Source organism: Trachurus japonicus, unplaced genomic scaffold, assembly GCF_045865225.1.
Source record: "Trachurus japonicus isolate A0001 unplaced genomic scaffold, Traja_1.0 AP030491.1".
Classification (NCBI taxonomy): domain Eukaryota; kingdom Metazoa; phylum Chordata; class Actinopteri; order Carangiformes; family Carangidae; genus Trachurus; species Trachurus japonicus.
Window position 1 is genome coordinate 4,602 of NW_028220624.1, and position 6,000 is coordinate 10,601.

Consider the following 6,000-nt stretch of genomic DNA (forward strand, 5'->3'; position numbering starts at 1 on the left):
TATCTATCTATCTATCTGTTTCTCTATCTATCTGTCTATCTATCTATCTATCTGTCTGTCTGTCTGTCTGTCTGTCTGTCTGTCTGTCTGTCTGTCTATCTGTCTATCTATCTATCTATCTATCTATCTATCTATCTATCTATCTATCTGTCTGTTTCTCTATCTATCTATCAGCTATCTGTGTAACTGTTTATTAGTCAGCCTGTTTGTCTGTATTGGTTTGTTTGTTTATTTGTTTGTCTGTATTGCAATGGACAGATACCGTTGACCCCCAGAATCCCAAATACAAAGAGGGGAGACGCATGGCTGTTGAACTGAAGCATGATCAGATTCTTGCTGAAGCCAGGGTTAGTGTTTACATCATTCTTTACTTGACCATACAAATTATATCCCTTACTGAATGTGTGTAGAAATATGAGTGCAGAAGATTTTTTTTTTTACTGTTTTATTAAACAATGCAGTTGAGTATTTAACATCCAAGCATGCTCTGTGGCGTTTAGAAATGATGAAAAAGGCCCAGACGATGCTGACTCTGTATCAGTAGTGAATAATATCTGCTCTTAGAGCTATGGATTCAGTAAACAGATTAATAAATTGAGGCCACAGGCAGACTGTTCATGACTGTAGTGCATTAGTGAAATATGTAATGCAAAGCATTGGAGAGCAAGTTTTACAATGTCCTTAACTACAGATGGCGACATTATGGTAACGGTGGGATAGTGGATAAATCGCTTGATTCAGTAGATGTTGGGGTTTGCTTTGATTTGTCATCTGTTTTTGCTTAGGTACCTTTAACCACATCAGTTTGACAAGACTTTTATCAACTCATAGGAAGCAGCTCAGATGAGGAAACGGACATGCTCTGGAAGGGACTCTCCATCAAAGTCTAAGAGGACAAGGCAAGGACAAGGCAAGCCCAGGGGAAGGCGTGGTGGGCGACCCAGCGCCTCAGCTACAGGTTGTTTGTGTAAATTGTTGTTGTATCGAAAAGTAGATAACAATTTTTTCAGTGGCATTGCAGTTAATTACATAACCAAGTATTTCATGTGAATATACGTAGTTTGTCTGATTATATCAATTGTTAATTAGTATGTAGGTAGAAAAAACACGATTGCAGTCCTAAGCCTACCCTAATCCATTCTTACTCTTCTATGTGCTTATTTACAGGTGCACAGCCTCCACCTGACTGCTCCCTGTCATCCAGTGTGGGAGATCTGCCCACTTTCCCCTCAGCAAGTCCTCTGGCAAAATTTGGTAAATCACAGTTATGAATGAATTTAACTTTAAATGTTATCTTCAAATCTCCATGTATAATTGAATTTAAGATAGACATTGAAACAAACCTTACGCTGTAAAGACAATGTATTACATAGATAAAGAACACTAATGATTATAGCCAGTTCCATGGTGATGAAAATATGTGTATGCTATCTGTTGATTAATTGTTGTAATGGTTGTTATCTAAATCATCTTTTATAACTCAAGTTTATTTAGTCAGTTGCGTACATGAACTGATGAAGCCTCTTGGATGAGAGGTGAAACGTCTTCCTAGACAAATAACTAAGTCCAGTTGCTTTCGATTTAACCTCCTTTGAAATGCTATGACCTGGACAAATGAGAATATGCACCGGCTTACTCAAGTTTATATTTTCTTTACAGAAAAAAATATGGAGAGGCTCTCTGCTATTTTGGCATCATGTCATTCTGATGAGACTCAAAGAAGCTCAGCATCATCCTGGTCTTTCCGTCAGCAGAAAGCCTCGGAGCGCTGGAAAGAGTCAAGACCATACAACCTCCAGTGCCTCATAGAGAAAGAGGCTGTTGGTTATCCTTTGTGTTACCTCTGCAATGAGCCTGCTGTCATTCGGTTGGTATTCTCAAATACTAAACTTATTCCATGATCGGCTTTTAGAATTAGTGGTCAGTGTGTAATTATGTTTTCTTTTGTGTTGGTAGAAAACTTTCAGAAGCTTCCCACAGGAATGTGGAAAAAATATTTAGGACCTCCTGTGCCCAACTGCAAGGGGCTAAACCCTGAGACACATATCCCAAATAAATTAAATTCAATTTTGTATCTCACCTAATTCAGAATATCCTAACTTCAATTAATAGTACCTATCACTATTCCCATAAAATAATTTTGCCTTTCCCTTCTATGTGCAGAGATTGTCTTCCCGACGAGTGGTTCTGTGGCGACTGTGATGTACTGCATCACAAAAAGCAGCCACTCCACAACAGGGAATCCATTATTGATGTTTTTTTTTAAAGCTATTCCTCCAACTACACACACCATGAAACAGGAGGATGGATATTGCACCCATGAGCAAGGTATGTCTCAATCTAAACCTAATTGTTTCCATATGTATTTTTAACTTGTTACAAATAATGTAATGCATTGGTTGCTTGTTTTTGTCAGCATGCATTTTGCCAGCTGTGAAGGCACCATGCTGTTCTTGTGAGGACACAAACATCATCATATCACCAGGGAAACCAGTGATTTTATTTACCATCAATGGTAAGAACACTTCACTACACTACACAGATCATGTGTATTAAGTATGTGGTTGGTGTGTATTCCTGATGTTGTTTATTTGCATTATGTTCCAAGGGCGTTATGACTTGCATCAGCCACTGTATTTGTGTGGAACATGCCAGAGGCAGTGGACTCCTGAATTAAAGGACCTCATTAGGAGCGGATATTGGCCGGCCTCTCTTAATGTGTCTACTTTGTATACATTGGACCTTTTGAGCTCCTTCCAGGAACTGAAGGTCATTTCTCCTGGTTTTGCCAGACAGGCCTTCGCAAAGTTGCTGGAGCACCGCACAAAGTGTGGAGGAAGAGTACGTAAAAAACTGTATTTACATAAGCAGACAACATCACAAAAATGTGTAATTCTCTGTATCTTCTCGTCTGGACATATCAATGGAGATGCACTGCAGTGCAGTTTCTTAGAGTTTTCGTACTCTTCATTTGAGGAAAACCAACTCTGCTGTGGTGCTGAATTCACCTGCCCAGCCTGCACACCTGAAATGTTGGCTGTTTCTGCAGATGGAAACAGGAAGTTGTATCGCTTTGGCCAAAGTGGAAGGTGCTCTTTTTTCCAGTGTTTTTATTGATTCATTTATATTGCTGTGTGACTAATGCATCTATCTATTTGTCTTTCTTCTTCAGGAGTGAGGACCCTGCCTTTTTTGAGGGGCTCTCTGTGGCAAAAGACAGTGAAGTCAAGTTAACAGCTACCTATCTCGTTGTGCCCTGACGAAAAAATAAATGTCGAAAGCAGGTGATTAATCTGTTTACCATATTCTTGCACCCTTTTTTAGATGCATTTCATAAACTCATTATTTGTTTTCAACAGCACGTGTGGACATGCTTACACTGCATGCATTGGGGTGGAACCACAAAAAAAGGGCCTCGCTACACCAAGCACTTTCCACTAGATATGTAAAGGTAAGTCTGTATTTGTTGGTCACTTGGCTTGTTAATCCTTAAGGGCTTTAACCTGATTATTGTATAACACTATTTATCAGACATGTCAAAGACTACTGGACGAGACTGCAAGGCTAGCTGAGGTAAAACAGAGCTACATTGCTCGGATGATGAAACATCACAGTGGATCTCTGAGGTGATTGAATGGGCAGCTGGAGGTAAGCAAGACCAGATAACAGAAATCAGTGCAGAGAGTGCACATCGCATGTTTTACAACCAAGTTGTATTAAAATGGATTTTATATGTAGACCAAAACAAGCTCTTATATTGAATTTACTGTAACTTTTATTTCTATAGAGACACCAAACGCACCTCATAACACTGAAGGCACCACACAGAGTGAACTTCAGCAGTCCATTTTGGGGCTATACCTTAGTGTCAGGCAATGGAAACAAACCCTCTACCGTCAGAATGGTATAACAATAAAACAAGTTGATAAAATCAATCTACTGTATTTAATAGTGTTAACATTCCAACAAATGCATGTACTTGCAATTCATGAATTCTAACTGTCCATTATTTAAACTGCCATTAGATTATGATAATCTAGATAGTGTTCTTGCTCTTAATGTCTTTTCAGACAGCAGCAAGTTTCGCCACCGCCTTCGGAGGAAGCTGGGAGAGGACAAAAAACTGCTTCTTCAGGAGATGCAGAGGTACAATGGACTAGTACCGGACTCTGCAGCAATCGATGTGGCTGCTGTGGAAAACACATTCACTGGAGAGAGCACTGTGTCCCCTTTGTGGCCATGGGAGGTTCATGGCAGTGGTATGTCAGTTTTGTAAAGCTTCATAAGAATTATTTTGAGTTCTTGTACTTAGAGTATACTGAACTAAATCATAACATATTAAGCGTTTTAATATCCATTAGGTTTGTGGGTGTATTTTAATTTTACTGTTATTGTGTACAGAAAACATCACAATCAAGAAGGCATTGTTTGACCAAGTGATGTTAACAAAGCGCCTGGAGGAGGAGAAGAGCATTTTGCTTTTGGAGATGGAGCAACATTGCACATGGTTGCAGAAGCAGGCAGAGGAGCTGAAGAACAAGGTGGCTGAGAATGGTAAGATGGAACAAACATGTATTCATTGAAATAATTACTTTCAAGATTAAAAGAAGTAAGCTGTGTCAGTCACAGAAGACAGACATCTTGCTGTGGAGTGCGTCTATAATGTGTCTTGTGTCCTTGGAAATGTAGACCAGGCCAACGAAGGACTTTGCTGTCTCTTGAAAAAACAACTGTCTGAGCTGTTGGAGCAGTTGCAAGTGGTCCTCCGACAGTACAAGACTGCTTTAGGTCCTGAGGCCTCTGTCCATCTGCACATTGAGGAGGAGGATCAAAGTGACCTCAGCAGTCCAGACAGCAGTGAAGACGAAGAGGATGTCACAATTTAGGTAATTTACTCAAGTATGTACTGTATACTAGTGTTTGTTTTGCAAACCCATACCTGTAAATGATTTATACAGCTTGTTCATTCTAGATTTCACCTTCTCTTACCATGTTTTTTTTTCACAGATTGATGCTGCATGACGGACTGGACTCGTTGCTGCCAGACCCATCAGCCACATACCCATCTACACATAAAAACACGATAGAAAGCACACAATAAGAGTTACAAAAAACACAATAAGATCATAAAAGTTGTAGTGATATTTTAAACTCCAATGCAGAACAGATAGGCTTGTTTTAATTTGTATGGCCATGCTGCAACAAAGGCTTTTTAAATGACTCTCCTACTCCGAGTGCCTCAGTTCCCGCTACCACCTAGTATTTGGATCCTTACACTGCAGAGGACCAGAGGTAGAGACTAAAAGACAAAGAGACCTGTTTCAGTACACACCTTTCAGAGACTACAGATTGTAATGATCTTTAAGGCCAATCATTTTCATGGCTGTTTGAACCAGGTGCAGTAGCTTTGATTTAGCTCAAACAGGGAGGTTTCCAAACCAAACAGGCATACCGTATCTGATAACGCTTTCCAACACAGCCTGATAAAATAAAACATAATTCTCTGCTCAACTCTGTATAGTCGCAGACTCCTTAGAAAGTACAATCTTTGGAGGAGTCTAGAGAACACACGCAGTCTACATGGGTGGTCCATGTTTAAGTTCGGTGTATGTGTAAACTAAGGTACTTGTAGGACTGGACTTGGACAATTGGTTGGTTGTGGATGACAATTTTGCTGTGATCACAGACTCCTTTGGGATCGAAAATAATCTCCTCTGTCTTTTTAACGTTTATTGTGAGATCACACCACTCAACAAACCTTTCCACTTCAGAATGATAAATGTTAGTGTTGTCATGCACCTGGAGTTAGTATCAGAGTATTTGAAAATATAATTCTGTGTGTGACTTGCTGAGCACTCATTTGTGAACCATGTGAACAGAACTGGTCAGCTGGCACCCCTGTGGAGATCCTGTGCTTATGCTTTTTACCTGAGAAACACTATTACTGACCTTAAGTAGCTGAGTTCTGTTTGTTAAAAAGGAGTGATACTGAGGGGCTGA

At 39.9% G+C, this 6,000-nt stretch overlaps 2 long non-coding RNA genes and 1 pseudogene across 2 annotated transcripts; all 3 read left to right on the plus strand.

Moving 5' to 3' along the window:
- Positions 1–209: 209 nt before the first annotated feature.
- LOC146960342 (uncharacterized) lies at positions 210–1,861 on the plus strand. The gene is made up of 4 exons (XR_015035478.1): positions 210–347; positions 832–958; positions 1,168–1,254; positions 1,660–1,861. It is a non-coding gene; the product is annotated as an uncharacterized LOC146960342 (long non-coding RNA).
- Positions 1,862–2,170: 309 nt separating this feature from the next.
- LOC146960343 (uncharacterized) lies at positions 2,171–2,732 on the plus strand. Its single transcript, XR_015035479.1, has 3 exons — positions 2,171–2,328; positions 2,417–2,515; positions 2,609–2,732. It is a non-coding gene; the product is annotated as an uncharacterized LOC146960343 (long non-coding RNA).
- Positions 2,733–2,921: 189 nt separating this feature from the next.
- Positions 2,922–5,695, plus strand: LOC146960344 (uncharacterized; annotated as a pseudogene).
- The last annotated feature ends 305 nt before the right edge of the window (positions 5,696–6,000 follow it).